Genomic DNA, 15,572 nt, shown 5'->3' on the forward strand with positions numbered 1-15,572 from the left:
GTATACAGTTATGATTTAATAAAAAAATTAAAAAAAAAATACTAGAAGAGAGTGCAGGGAAAAGCCTTGAAGAAATCGGTTTGGGTGAGTATTTTATGAGGAGGAAACCCCCCGGGCAATTGAAGCAGCTTCAAAAATACACTACTGGGATATGATCAAACTAAAAAGCTTCTGCACAGCCAAGAGGACAGAAAGTAATGCAAGCAGACAGCCCCCAGAATGGGAGAAGATATTCGTAGGTTATGTCTCCAAGAAAGATTTAATAACCAGAATCCACAGAGAATTCAAATGTATAAGCAAGAAAAGAACAAGTGATCCCATCTCAGGCTTGGCAAAGGACTTGAAGAGAAATCTCTGAAGAAGACAGGCGCATGGCCTATAGACATATGAAAAAATGCTCATCATCCTTAATCATCAGAGAAATTCAAATAAAAACTACTTTGAGATATCATCTAACTCTAGTAAGTTTAGCCCATATCACAAAATCCCAAGACCAGGATGTAGAGAAATGAGAACACTTCTACACTTCTGGCGGAAATGCAAATTAATACACTCCTTTTGGAAAGATGTTTGGAGAACACTTAGAGATCTAAAAATAGATCTGCCATTCAATCCTATAATTCCTCTACTAGGTATATAGCCAGAAAACCAAAAATCACATTATAACAAAGATATTTGTAGTAGAATGTTTATTGCAGCCCAATTCATAATTGCTAAGTCATGGAAGAGGCCCAAGTGCTCATCGATCCACGAATGGATTAATAAATTGTGGCATATGTACACCATGGAATATTATGCAGTCTTAAAGAAGGATGGAGAGTTTACCTCTTTCATGTTTACATGGATGGAGCTGGAACATATTCTTCTTAGTAAAGTATCTCAAGAATTGAAGAAAAAGTATCCAATGTACTCAGCCCTACTATGAAACTAAATTATGGCTTTCACATGAAAGCTATAACCCATTTATAACCTAAGAATATGGGGATGGGGGAGAGGGAGGGGAGGGAGCCGGGAGGATGGGCGGAGGGAGGGTGATTGGTGGGATTACACCTACTGTGCGTCTTACAAGGGTACATGTGAAACTTAGTAAATGTAGAATATAAATGTCTTAGCAAAATAACTAAGAAAATGTCAGGAAGGCTATGTTAACCAGTGTGATGAAAATGTGTCAAACGGTCTATCAAACCAGTGTATGGTGCCCCATGATCACATTAATGTACACAGCTATGATTTAATAATAATAATAATAAAGAATGTTATAAGTATTAAAGTAAAATATGAAACCATAAGGGAAAATATTAACAGATTTCACCATAAAACTTATTTCTAAACTCCAGAGCAAAATGTCTTATAAATAAAAATAAAATATGAATGACAAACTGGGAAAAAAGCAAGTAATATATGGCATAAATATAATAATATACTTAGTATGTACAAATATCTCTGAAATCAATAAAAATGAACAAACACTTCAGTAGAAAAAGAAGTAGAGATTAGTTTACAGGGACAGACACTAGGAAGCAATTGCAAGGACGAAATGACACTCAACTTCAGTAACAATCAAAGACAGATTACCCTCATAGACAGATTAGAAAAATAAGTAGAGAACGTTTACAGGGACAGACACTAGGAAGCAATTGCACGGACGAAAAGACACTCAACTTCAGTAACAATCAAAGAAATATAAATAAAAGTAACATCTCTTAATCCACAAAGCTGAGAAAGATTTAAAGGAGAGATTTCAACCAGAGCTCGTATGGGAAGCAGAAATTGGCACTCTCCTCTGCTGTTTATGGAAGAGTAAACAAATGTAAATTTCATTTTGGAAGTTTGATTTTGACAATATGTTTTAAAACTTAAAACTTGCACATTAACTCATTCAAGATGGTAGCTTAAGCAAATGTGTTTAGCTCTCGAATCTGCCCAAATCTCACTGAAACGATAGAAAATACATAAAAGTAAGTTCCATGACTGATGGATGAACTATAACTAAGAAACTGGCAACCCCTAGTACACAGCTTGGCACCATTCCCCACCAAGGTTTCTAGGAGGGACTCCACGTTCCTAGTGAGTTGACGCTGGAGCCACAAAATAAGACAATCAATTGTACTGTTTGTGTATAGAATACTGTATTTTGCCATGTATAATGTGCACTTTTTGCCTGAATTTTTTTTTTTATTAAGTCATAACTGTGTACATTAATGCAATCATGGGGTACAATGTGCTGGTTTTATATACAATTTGAAATATTTTCTTTAAACTGATTAACATAGCCTTCACCACATTTTAGTTATTGTGTTAATACATTTATATTCCATGGTGCCTGTGGCTCAAGGAGTAGGGTTCCGGCCCCATATACCAGAGGTGGCAGGTTCAAACCCAGCCCTGGCCAAAAACTGCAAAAAAAGAAAAATACATTTATATTCAACACTTAGTAAATTTCACATGTACCCTTGTAAGATGCACTGTAGGTGTGGTTCCACCAATTACACTCCCTCCACCCATCCTCGTCCTTCCCCTACCTCCCTCTCCCCTTTCCCCTTCTTCTTGGGCTATAATTGGGTTATAGCTTTCATATGAAAGCTATAAATTGGTTTCATAGTAGAGCTGAGTACATTGGATACTTTTTCTTCCATTCTTGAGATACTTTTCGAATTTTTGAGGGGAAAATAAAGATGTACATTATACATGGGTAGTGCTAATTCTGTATCTATATAAATGTTTTAAATTTTTATTTATGCTTATGCATAAAAGTGTAACTCCAGAAGGCAATAATGATATCTGTATGCAAAATAATACCCTAGAATACGGTAATCAGTTTTGTTGAACTTACAACAAACTTGCAATAAAAGCATTTCTGGCCAAAAAAAGAGCGACATATTTCTCTTTGTACACTTTAGGCAGGAGGTAGTAATCTAGCTGATATATATATATTTTTTTGTAGAGACAGAGTCTCACTGTACCGCCCTCAGGTAGAGTGACGTGGCGTCACACGGCTCACAGCAACCTCTAACTCTTGGGCTTACACGATTCTCCTGCCTCAGCCTCCCGAGCAGCTGGGACTACAGGGGCCTGCCACAACGCCCGGCTATTTTTTTGTTGCAGTTTGGCCGGGGCTGGGTTTGAACCCGCCACCCTCGTCATATGGGGCCAGCGCCCTACTCACTGAGCCACAGGTGCCGCCCTCTAGCTGATATTTTTACAAAATTCTTTTACAATACCAAAACAAAGTACCTAAATACAAACAAATACAAATTTAAATTAAAAAATTAAAACGAAATATTTTTTTCCTGAAAGCTTGAGCCAAAACCACGGGTGTGCATTATACATTCGAGCACATTGTACATGGCCCAAAACACTACCTGGTGGAGGCATTTGCACCCAGGTTAAGTACGATGCAAACAAATATCCAAATGAATTGGAAGAGCAACAGGGAAAGAACTAGCGTCCAAGAAGGAAGGGAAGTGAAGCCCAGTGTGGCTTTGCAACTCTACACAGACAAAAGTAAAAAGAAAGTGAAGCAATATGCATGGTGAATACAGTCTACTCTCTGCCTCCATGGTGAGTCTGTGTTACTGCAACAAATGAGGGCCCAGAGCTTAGCTGGCCTTTTTATACCTGTGCAATCTGCACTCACTCTGAAAGGAACCCTGGCTGTCAGCAAATCCCTGTCTACTCTCCTATAGAGTACCATTTACCCTCCTAGACACAAGAAAAGCTATCACGGAACAGATTTTTGCTGTTGTGAAGATACTTCGGGCAATTTCATCTGTCACTGAAACATATCCATGATCAATCTAGAGTTCTCAGACATCCAAAGCAAAATAAGAACATGAAGAAAACCTTTAGGTCAAACAAGTAGAACAATCTCCAACCTAATTCCCAAAGAAAGAGATATTTCAAGAACAGACCTTCTAAAAACATTGAATGGTGTTGGTGTTACAGAATTTGACCTCTGCACAGTGGTTTACTCCTGTAATTCTAGCACTCAGAGAGGTCTAGGTGGGTGGACTGCTTGGGCTCAGGAGTTCAAGACCTGCCTTTTGTCAAACGGTCTCTAAAACCAGTGTATGATGCCCCATGATCGCATTAATGTACACAGCTATGATTTAATTTAAAAAATTAAAATAAAATAAAATTAAAAAAAAAAAGACCTGCCTTAGCCAAGAGTGAGACCCGTCTCTACTAAAAATAGAAACTCTAGCTGGGTGTTGTGGCGGCGCCTGCAGTCCAAGCTACTTGGGAGGCTGAGGCAAGAGGATTGCTTGAGCCCAAGAGTTTGAAGTTGCTATGAACTATGATGATGCCACAGCACTCCCAAAGCGACAGAGTGAGACTGTCTCAGAAAAAAAAATAATAAAAAAGAGAGAGAGAAAAGAATACAAAGACATAAGATAAAACTGTAAGCTTTGACAAGAGAAAACATCCATGATACATTGTTAAGTAAGATTACAAAACTGAGTATAAAATATGGTTACACGGATAAGGGTTTCTCAATCTCAGCATTGGAGACATTTGGAACTGGTTAATTCTTTGTTGTAGTAATTCTTTGTGGGCCTGTGTGTCATAGGATGTTCAGTTCTATCCCTGGTACCAACACATTAGATGCCATTACTACCACCAGTAGTGCCCTGTTCCCCAAGGTTGTAGCAACCAAAAATGTTTCCAGACATTGCCACATGTCCCACAGAGACAAAATTGCCCTAGGTGGAGAACTGCTAATATAGATACAGAGATCATTATGGCTCTATGCACATTAATATCTTAACAATGTCTTTTCTGTGGTGTTGGTGTTACAGAATTTGACCTCTTACATATTATTTGAATATGGTGCATGTATTCAAACACAAAGTCACTAATTTTTTAGAAGGATTTTTAAAACTTGACATATAATTCACATCTCTGTCATTCTTTTATTTATTTATTTATTTATTTATTTATTTATTTGAGACAGAGTCTCATTTTGTTGCCCTCAGTAGAGGGCCGTGGCATCATAGCTCATAGCAACCTCAAACTAGGGCTCAAGTGATTCTCTTGCCTCAGCCTCCCGAGTTGCTGGGACTACAGGCACCTGCCACAATGCCTGGCTATTTATGTTTGTGTGTTTTAGCAGGCCCAGTCCGGATTTGAACCCACTAGTGGTGGTGCATGTGGCCAGCACCCTAACCACTGCCAGCGTACGGGCACCCAGCCCATATCCCTGTTATTCTTAACAGGTTTACTAGATAGGAAAGTTGGGGAATGACTTCCTGAAGTTGTTATGAATGATGTTATTATAGGGAACTGATGTCATTATAGGGGAATGGAATTTCTTCAAATCCCTGTCTTACATGGCATCCTTTGGAAGGCTCAGAGAATTCCAGATTGGATAATAGTTTTCAGGTAACAGAGATTTGCATTTCTTTTTTTGTGTGTGTTTCCTTTCCTTTTCTTTTTTTTTTTTTTGAGACAGAGTCTCACTATTTCACCCTCAGTACAGTGCACCCTCAGTAGACAGCTCTCAGCAACCTCAAACTCTTGGGATTAAGAGATTCTGTTGCCTCAGCCTCCCAAAGTAGCTGGGATTGCAGGCACCTGCCACAACACCTGGCTTTTTTTTGTTGTAGTTGTCATTGCTGTTTAACTGGCCCAGGCTGGGTTCGAACCCGCTAGGCCAGCATCAGTGTATGCGGCCAACGCCATAACCACTGTGTAATGGGTGCCAAGCCAGAGATTTGCATTTCTAAAGAGAAGAAGGGATAGGTTGGAATTTAATTGAGCTTTTCAATAGAACAGTAAGAATCTTTCACACTGTCACAGATTCTGCATCTATTGGTGCAAGCATGGGTGTGTGTGTGTGGGTGGGGGCGGCGCTGGGCAGCACTGCTCTTAAGTCTTAGGTATAGATTTGTTTCAAGTTGAAAAGGCTGTTTTACTCAGCTCTCTACAGTACTGGGTGCACAGCTGCCCTCTACTGGATCAAATGACAATTTGCCCGTTTGTTGAAAGTGGAATTAACCCACTCAAGCATTCATTTAGCTTTCAACAAATATTTATGACTATCTCGGGGACTGTGTTGAGCTTCAGGGACAAAGAGATGGGGAAAACATATTGCCTATCCTCAAATAGCTCACAGAAAATTGAGGAAGACAAATAAGAAAAGCACTGGTTGCAATATAGAGTGTTAAATGGTGTAACAGTGGTAGGCACAGATTATGGAGAAAATACTATTAATATTTATAGTCTACTTTGGCTAATTAACTGGTAGGAATACTATTTGAGACTTCACTTGACAAAATTATCAAGATAATTAATATTAATTAATTTTACCATGGAGGTGAGTGTAACAGATAAAATACAAGCACTCAGTAATATTTGCCTTTCAGATACACATTCCACAGAACATACTTAAAGTGGAAAACTGTTGTATTTTTATTTATTTATTGCTCACTCTGGCAGACCGGGTTGAAGTCTGCTTCCCCAACCCTGAATTGTCAAAGAACTCCAGGTGGGCTTAGTAAGTACGCAGGGGTCAGTTGTGCTTTCCAAAAGCTATATGGAGAAAGAAAGGGAGAGAGCAGCCCTCTGCACAGCTGATGCGCCTGTTACCGCCACTTCCACTCTTTTTACTTCATTTTAGAAACAGCAGTTCCTGCATTACTTCTGCGCCCTTGCTTATGTTTGTGACATAGCCACTGAGGTTTATGTTCTTGCTCTATCACTTATTATCTGTATAATGCTTAGGAAATTATTTTATCTGTGCATCAGATCTTCAATTGTAAAATGAGATTAATGCTATTCTTTGGGATCATTGTGAGGATTGAGATAATATAGGTAAAGAATACAATGAGAACACATACGAAGTGGTAGGATCCCTCCAAAAACATACACTGAAGCCGTAAAGAACTGGAGAATTTTCAACAGCAAATCAATTTGATCCAACCTTTTCAAAGTATCATAAGTTAGTTCAGTCTTGTTTCTATAAAAATAGGAGAGGAAGAGAGAGCGAGAGACAGACAGAAGCAGAACAGAACAAGGATGCTTTGGGTTAAAACCTAGTTAGAGGCCAGGCCCAGTTGCTCACGCCTGTAGTCCTAGCACTCTTGGAGGTTGACGCGGGTGGATCACCTGAGCTTATGAGTTTGAGACCAGCCTGAGCAAGAGCAAGACCCCATCTCTAAAAAAATAAAAATAAAAAAAATAGCCAGGTATTGTAGTGGGTGTCTGTAGTCCCAGCTGTTTGGGAGGCTGAGGCAAGGGGATCACTTCAGCCCCAGAGTGTGAGGTTGCTGTGAGCTATGACACCACGGCACTGTACCTGTACCGAGGGCAACAAAGTGAAACTCTGTCTCAAAAAACCCCAAAACAAACAAACAAAAAAGCCCAGTTAGGGAAACTAATCATGAAATATGCCCAGAAACTGATACTTACCTTTCTGTATAGAAAGGACACTGAGGGCCAGGCTTGATGACTCACTCCTCAATCCTAGCACTCTGGGAGGCCAAGGTGGGTTGATTGCTTGAGCTCAGGAGTTCAAGACCAGCCTTGACAAGAGTGAGACCCCCATCTCTACTAAAAACGAAAATTAGCCAGGCCTGGTGGCATGCCTGTAGTCCAGGCTACTCGGGAGGCTGTAGCAAGAGTATTGCTTGAACCCAGAAGTTTGAGGCTGCTGTGAGATAGGATACCATGGCACTCTAGCCTGGGGCAACAGAATGAGACTGTCTCAAAAAAAAAAAAAAAAAGAAAGAAAGAAAGAGAAAGAAGAAGAAAGGCTCAGGGCCTGTAGCTCAGTGGCTAGGTCACCTGCCACATACACTGGGGCTGGCGGGTACGAACTCGACCCGGGCCTGCCGAACAACAATGACAACCACAACAAAAAAACAGCCGGGCATTGTGGCAGGTGCCTGTAGTCTCAGCTACTCGGCAGAATGAAGCAATAGACTCGCTTAAGCCCAAGAGTTTGAGGTTGCAGTGAGCTATGATGTCTGGGCACTCTACAAAGGGCGACATAGGGAGTGAGACTCTGTCACACACACACACACAGAAAGACAAATATTTAATGAAGTAATACCTATGTGGGCAAGTAATTTAACATCTCTGGACCTCAATTTCCAGAATCTTTAAGGTTCTTATCAAATCAACATGAGACTTTTAGTGTCTGGGTTATAAATCAAACTTACAATTTACCATTACCTAACTAAAATTCTGTCGTTTTTGCTAACCCTACAAATTTTTGTTTAAAAATATTAATTTAAGCTGAGCATGGTGGCTTACGCCTGTAATCCTAGCACTCTGGAAGGTTCAGGTGGGTGGATTGCTTGCTCTCAGGAGTTTAAGACCAGCCTGTGCAAGAGTGAGACCCATCTCTAGTAAAAATTTAAAAAAATTAGCTGGGCATAGTGGCACACACCTGTAGTCTCAGCTACTTGGGAGGGTGAGTCAAGAGGATTGCTCAAGTCCAAGAGTCTGAGGTTGCTTTGAGCTATGATAGCATTGACGCTTTACCCAGAGTGACAGAGTAAGACTGTCTCAAAAAAAAAAAAATTAATTAAATAATAAAAATATTAATTTATATTGTTGGCATCTGGAGGCTAGTCATACCTAGAGAAATGAATCAGAGTTAACTTTGGAAATTACGTTTTGAATTTCATATTTAAGATTGGAGGCTTGGCTCCCATAGCACAGTGGTTACGGCGCCAGCCATATGCACCGAGGCTGGTGGGTTCAAGCCTGACCTGGACAATGACAACTGCAACAAGAAAACACCTGGGTATTGTAGCGGGTACGTGTAGTCCCAGCTACTTGGGAGGCTGAGGCAAGAGAATCGTTTGACCCAAGAGTTTGAGATTGTTGTGAGCTGTGACACTACAGCACTCTACAGAGGGCAACATAGTGAGACTCTGTCTAAAAAAATAATAAAAATAAATACAAAGATTGGAATAGAATTTTATTTATTTTATTGTATTTATTGATCAGTTTTTATTTTTTTGAGACTTTCTGAGTTTTTTTTTTCTTTTTTTTTTTTTTTCTACTAGTCAGAATTAGGGTAGAAGACTTTCTGAGTTTTGAAAAATGTTTGTCAAGCTGGGCATGCAAGCTGATGCATGTTAATTCTAGCACTCTGGACTGCTTGAGCTCAAGAGTTCAATATAAGCTTGAGCAAGAGTGAGACCCCTGTCTCTACTAAAAATAGAAAAATTAGCTAGGCATGGTGGCACACACCTATAGTCCCTGCTGGTTGGGAGGCTGAGGCAAGAGGATCTCTTGAGCCCAAAAGTTTGAGGTTGCTGTGAACTGTGAAACTCTGACACCCTGGCACTCCACACAGGGTGTCTCAAAAAAAAAAAAAGAAAGAAAAGAAAAGAAAAAGAAAAAGAAAAAAGGGAGGTGTCTGTGGCTCAAAGGAGTAGGGCGCCAGCCCCACATGCCAGAGGTGGTAGGTTCAAGCCCAGTCCCAGCCAAAAACTGCAAATTTTTTTTTTTTAAGGAATAAAAAAGGAAAGGAAATACACTAACCAATCAATTCAAGAAAAGACTGAAAAAGAATATGAACATTCAATTCAAGAAGGTAATAAGGGAATAAAACAAATCTAAGAAAACAATAGGAATAATAAATGTTTTAGAAAATAAATGGCAGATTAGAATATTTTTTGTTTTGTTTGGAATTTCAAAAGGAAAAAATGGGGATAAGAGAAATAGGACTAAACTGAAGCTGGTAAATTTAGTATAGTTTTTTATTTGTATTTATTGTTATTATTTTTTGAGACAGAGTCTCAAGCTATCGCCCTGGGTAGAGTGTGGTGTCATCATAGCTCACAGCAACCTCCAACTCTTAGGTTCAAGTGATCCTCTTGCCTCCGTTTTTCTATTTTGGTAGAGACAGGTCTCACTTTTACTGAGGCTAGTCTCAAACTCCTGAGCTCAAACAATCCACCCACCTTGTCCTCCCAGAGTGCCAGGATTACAGGTGTAAGCCACCATGCCCAGCCTAGTATAGTTTTTAAAATAATGTCCACATCTTTTTTTTTTTTTTTTCACTTTTGTTACAGGATTTGACCTTGGTCCTTTTTATTGACTTTTGAAAATAACATCTAATTTTTCCTTGATGGTTACAAAGTTCAACAATGTTCAATGTAGAAAATTTAGAAGTTGTAAAAAAGCACAAATAAGAAAATAAAGTCACCTAAAATCCTGTAACACATTAACGACAACTTCCTCCCTCTTTATCACTATCCTGACTTTCATGAAAAATAACTTCTTTGCTTTTGTCTATACTTAGCCACGCAAGTATGCATCCCTAAATATAAGTTTAGTTTTGCCTATTTTTAAACTACATGTAAGTGGAAACTCACAATATGCATTTTTTTTTTTTTTACAATATGCATTCTTTTCTAACTTCTTTACCTCATTATTGTTTGGGAAATCCAAGCATGTTGCATCCAACTGTAATTTATTCTGTTTTCATTGTTGTTAAATATTCCAGTGGATAAATATGCCATCATTTTTATTGATGGATATTTCAGTAGTTTCAAGTATTTTGCTCTCATGAATCCTGTTACTATGAAATTCTTACACATGTCCTTTGTGTCTAAATTCCTAAAAGTACAATTGCTGGATACTCTACTTTTTAAGTTTAAAAGAGAGCTTTCTCAACACAGTATTCCTGGCAGCCAATATAAAAAAAAAAAATTTAAATAGCAAAAAAAAAAAGAAAAAAAAAAAAAGCCAGGTGCAGTGGTTCACACCTCTATAATCCTGGAAGGCTGGAAGATAGAAAGACTTGGATTACCCAAACACATGAATTCAAAAGCTAGACCCCCAACTTTACCAAAAGTAGAAAAACTAGCTGCCATCATGGCTGGTGCCTACAATCCCAGCTACTGAGAGGCCGAGGCAAGAGGATCACCTAAGCACCAGAGACTGAGGTTGCTATGAGCCATAACGATGTCACAGCACTCTACACAGGGTGACTACGGGCAACTGAAGTAGGCACGGAACAGTTCCCCGATACAAGTCTGTTCCTACCCTGCCCCCAGCTTCCCAGCTGCGAGTCTCCCTGCAAAGCCTCTTGCCCGGCCCACAGCGCATGTGCACTCTCCTCTCAGCCCTGCCCCTCCACGTGCACACGTGGCCTGGCTAGCAGAGGTTTGTTCCAGAAGTTTTCTCCGGAGCTGCAGGGAGTTCTGTCCAGTGGTGAGATTTAGATTTTGAAGAACCAACCAGGCAAAGAAGACAGCTCAAGGTTAGTGGGGAAAGAGGCAAGGAGGTTTAGAAGCTAGCACGGTTCCAGATAGTGGAGAGGGAGGAATGTTGTAAAGTTTGGGGACTCTTCGCTTGGGCTCAGAGGTGGCCCCTGAGGGTCCCCAGCACCCTGGTGCAGAGCGTGGATCGGGACCTGGGTTCAGATGGGCTGTACCCTACTGGCGCCCTCTGCCCCCGTGCGAAGGGCCCTGGAGGTAGCGCGATGACCCTTTTTGGGAGCAAACCCCACAGCTCCAACGTGGCGTCCACCCTGGCCACCCTCAGCCTCAGTTCAGCCTCAGTTGGCTGAACGGAGGAGAGCACATTTGGCCCCCCATCTTTCCCCCTAGGCTTCCGTTCGGAGAGGGTCGTGTCAAGCTTTCCACTCGTGTTCATTCTGGGCCGCGGGCGCCACGTGGGGTCCTGGGTGCTGGGCTCCCAGACCCACTCCCCCCCTCCCCTCCCCCGCCAGGCGGAGACCGACCTTTCAGCCTCGCCTAGCTGGACCCGCGGCTCCTGAGCGAGGTGGCGAGGAACACTACAGGGTGACTGCAGCTTCCGCATCGCCGCGAGCCGCCAGGGCCCTCTGCGCGCCGCGTCCTCGCTGATAGAGCCCGCGCTCGGACGATGCCCGCCTGCGCGAGCCTGCTGTCTTGCTGCTGGAGCCCGTGTTCCTGGGGAATCTCCCGTAGGTGAGGGCGGCTCCGGGAGCTGTGGGGGGCCGTGCGGCCAGACCCGGGTGCCCGAGGTGAGCGTCCCCCGACTGCCCACCCCGCGGGCGGGAGGACTTTCGCGCCCGGGGATGTGGCTGCTGCGTGTCCCGGCTCTTTGGCCGTTGTAAGGATTCAGTGGAGGTTTGCGAGACCGCTTCGACCTGGTAGTTGTTCACTTGTTCAACTCTTTAAATGAATCGAAACTTTTCCGGTCCCGGAGTGGTGTGGGTGCAGAAAAGCTATTGACTATCAGATAGTTGAGACGCTTCCTAAGCCCATTCCTACCCAGATCTTTTAAGGCAGTTTCCATCTTTTCCACTTTTGTGATTGAATTTCCCCATTTGGAATGCTCAGATTATATATAACACAGGGCCGCCGTGGTGTCTGTATGGGGAAAAAAAAATTAAGTGATGATGTGGAAGTGGAAAGGTTGCGGTTATTAGTAATTTCAAGGCTTGGAAAATATACCACAGATCCTCTCAAGTTTTAAAAGATTTGGTCTCCAGGTGCAATGTGAAGCACTCCAGCCCCGTAAGTGCATTGTTTGCTTTTGGATGATGGGTGAATTTGGGACTTGTTCAAAGTACAAAGTAGAAGTGATACGAAATTGTAATTGGGATATTTATATTTTTGAATTTCCTTCTGGTACCTTCAAGTGTATGTGGAGAAGGAATAGAAACAGTACAAGGTTAAAGTGTGATTGAATTCACATTTAGAAAATAGGTAAATTTATTTATTGAATGTTCTAAAAAGTTTTCATTGCTGCTTGGAAAGGAGAGTACATTTTCACATTTGAGCTTAAGGGAACTGGAGGAATGAAATCAATATTTAGAGTTATTACTTAGAGTGGTATTTGGTGATATTTAGAGTGATTTGTTATTGCTTATTTTCTTATGAGCTTTTAAAACAAAAAACTTTCTTTATTGCATACATATTTAGAAATGTGAACCTAACCTGATCATAACAATGTCAAAATTTGGAGGAAAGTGCCTGAGTATCTTGAATACCCATGCACGTCTTCTTTTTAAAAAATATATTAAGGAATTCATAGAACTGGGTGAACTAAGTCCTTACAACAGCCAAACCGCCAGAATTATCTGTAGTGGTCCTCCTGACTAATTGGAAGAAGAGCGTAAGAATTTCTGTTTATACTTTGAAATTTTAACCCTCCTGGCTAGTCATAATTTCAATTTAGTATATTTTTTTAGCCATGTTTTATTTTTGTAGTTTAATGTTAAAAAATGTTTTGCAGAGCCAGTAAAATATTACTCTAGGACTTCTACTCAGTTTCAAGAGACCTGAGGACCACTTTTTCTCTCAGCACACCAGCTAGTGTACTTGGACATGTTTCAATTATAAAGTTAGGTTTTATTGTACTACTGAAGGATGATATACTGTATCTGTTTCGCAAAATTTTTTTAATTAGGAGAAACAACTACTATTTTCAAATACTCAAAGATAAATTTTACAAAATTTGCAATTATGATTTTTGGTAGATGTACTACTTTGTTCTGCTTCTGCTGTGTTGTGTTTTATTGTTCGTTTCATTTGTTTGAGACCCTCTCAACTCTGTTGCCCTGAGTATTGCGTCATCAGAGCTCACTCCACTCTCTAGGGCTCAAGAGATCCTCCTTCCCTGGCAGCTGGAGACTACAGGTGCGAGTCCCACCAATTTTTCTATTTTTATTAGAGATGAGGTGTCTTGCTCCTGCTGAGCCAGGTCTTTGAACTCTTGAGCACAAGCAATCCACCTGCCTCAGCCTCCCAGAGTGCTAGGATTACAGATGTGAGCCATGGAGCCTGGCCTTCTGCTGTGATCTTACTGCCTTTTTTATTTATTTCAAAATCCTTGCCTTGAAGAAGGATGTTTTAGGGGTTCTAAGTACCTGTGCTACTCTGTTAGGTCTCGTGGAATCTGATTAACTCCTGAAACTGTTGCACTAAGAAACAGGCAATTAGTTTTCCTCTAGGTCTATAAAATCAATATATTTTCACCAATCCAGAAATGAAAAATAGCCTTATCTTTTTTCCATTTATATTGTGTTACTTTTTCTTTATCAAAAAGGAACTTTTGTGCAATTAAACATAAGCTATGTATGAGCTATATTCATGTTTAATTGAAATACATAAAAGAGTTTTTGGGTGCTCAGAGTATTGCTTTCTAATACTCTGTTTTGCAAAGCTAATACAGTAGTCGGAATCGATTGTCAGAAATTAACTTTTTAGAAATAGCTCTATTTTACAGGGTGAGGTAAAAGTGCATTATAAACTAAGCAGTGTTCAGAAAACTTTAAACTCTTAGGTAAATTTGATGATTGCTTTAATGAGCAACTTTACTTATTATAATGAGAGGCCCCTGAAGTCCGGTAGCAATTCTGTATACTTGGAATGTATAATCCACATAATACAAAGCCTTTGTAATTACTGCCCTTTGAAACTAATGATAGCTAGTTGCTCCTAAAGGGTCTGTCTTTAATTACAACAGCTGAGACTGGCGCAGACCCCGCTACTACTTCAATCAGTGGGACTGTGAATATATGTGGACAATTAAATCCTTATCCATATCTAATTTTCATTTTGGGTAGCTTTGTTAGTGCCTCTTGGACTCCACATACTCAAAAGGTATTCTGATTATTATTGTTATTTGGTTTCTGTAGGAGGTTTATACTGCTCCAGGACTGTAATCTGACAGAGAAAATTACTGATCTGAATATTGTAGCCTGTCAGGGTAACAAATCTAAAATACACACATACTCTTACATACCTCAAGGGGAGAAATCCTTCTCTTTTGCCAATGAAGATGAAACTTTTTTTTTTTTTACATTTTTAAAACCATAAGTTCATTAGCACCAACACATTTACAGTTGAACAGCAAGACTATAAAGTATGTGCATAAAAGAGAATATGAGTAAATGGAATTTTTTTATATTAAATCATCAGGAACTATTGTAATCCTTTAGCAGGGTTCTGAGTGTGTTTGTTTTTGAGGCAGTCTTTCTCTGTTACCCTGAGTAGAATGCCTTTGTGTCATAGCTCACAGAAACCTTAGTCTGTTGGGCTCAAGTGATCCTCCTGCCTCAGTCTCCCGAGTAGCCATGACTACAGGCGTCTGCTACAGCACCGAACTAGTTTTTCTATTTGTAATAGAGAACCAGGTCTTGCTCTTGTTCTGGCTGGTCTTGTAACTTGTGAGCTCAAGCAATTCACCTGCCTCAACCTCCCAAAGCGCTAGGAGTGTAGGTGTGAGCGATTACGTGCGACTTTTTTGTAGGTTTCTTAAGGTAAATGGACTTCAGTGATTATTTGAAGCCCCTAATTTTTAGTAAAATGTGTGATGTGTGTTAATTTTTGTTGGGGAAAACATACATGGCTTCATCACATTCTTTAAAAAATGTAAGAGACTTCTCCATCCAGTAATAAAATTGAGAGCATTTTATAAGCTGAAACAGCTCGATAGTAGCAGAACTGGGACTCAAATCTAGGTTTTTGACTGCCAATTCTTTGCTTCCTCCTGTAGTCCACGTTTTTTGCAGTTCGTAGTGACCTCTTTTTGGGTAGGAGCACCATTGTCCACTCTGTGGTTTATAAGTAAAACCTTGTTGAGAGAGAGATTTCCAGTTCACATAATCGTTTTAA

This window comes from Nycticebus coucang, chromosome 6 (genome assembly GCF_027406575.1).
Source record: "Nycticebus coucang isolate mNycCou1 chromosome 6, mNycCou1.pri, whole genome shotgun sequence".
NCBI lineage: Eukaryota > Metazoa > Chordata > Mammalia > Primates > Lorisidae > Nycticebus > Nycticebus coucang.